Source organism: Botryllus schlosseri, chromosome 13, assembly GCF_051294905.1.
Source record: "Botryllus schlosseri isolate E-star chromosome 13, Bs_hap1, whole genome shotgun sequence".
NCBI classification, from domain to species: domain Eukaryota; kingdom Metazoa; phylum Chordata; class Ascidiacea; order Stolidobranchia; family Styelidae; genus Botryllus; species Botryllus schlosseri.
In genome coordinates this window covers 931,279-931,686 of record NC_137248.1, presented here as the reverse complement: position 1 = coordinate 931,686, position 408 = coordinate 931,279, and positions in this window count along the sequence as shown.

Genomic DNA, 408 nt, shown 5'->3' with positions numbered 1-408 from the left:
AACAGCAAAATGATATTGATTGCGTCTCCTAATTTAATCAGTTCTTTGACATGTCCCCCAGTTCCGGTATATTCATGTGTGTAATTTTTGTAAAAGAATAAAACAAATTGCATCTACTGAACATTTCTTGAATAAGAATACAATAGGTTACCCGAGTTCGAGAATATGAAAGGGTACAATTAATTCAGTGTGTCCGGCCTGAAACCACGTCGTAACATATCAATCAATCAATCAGGTTTATTAATATTTTCATCGTTTCAAAACATCACAAGACTGCGATACAATTAAAAGATAGGAAGGTGTCGAAACAACGTGGAGTAGCCCAGACACCCACCTTAGCCTAGGCGAAGTAAAGAGGCATGCACATTGCGCACTGAATGAAAAGTAATGCAGAGAATTATGACGCAA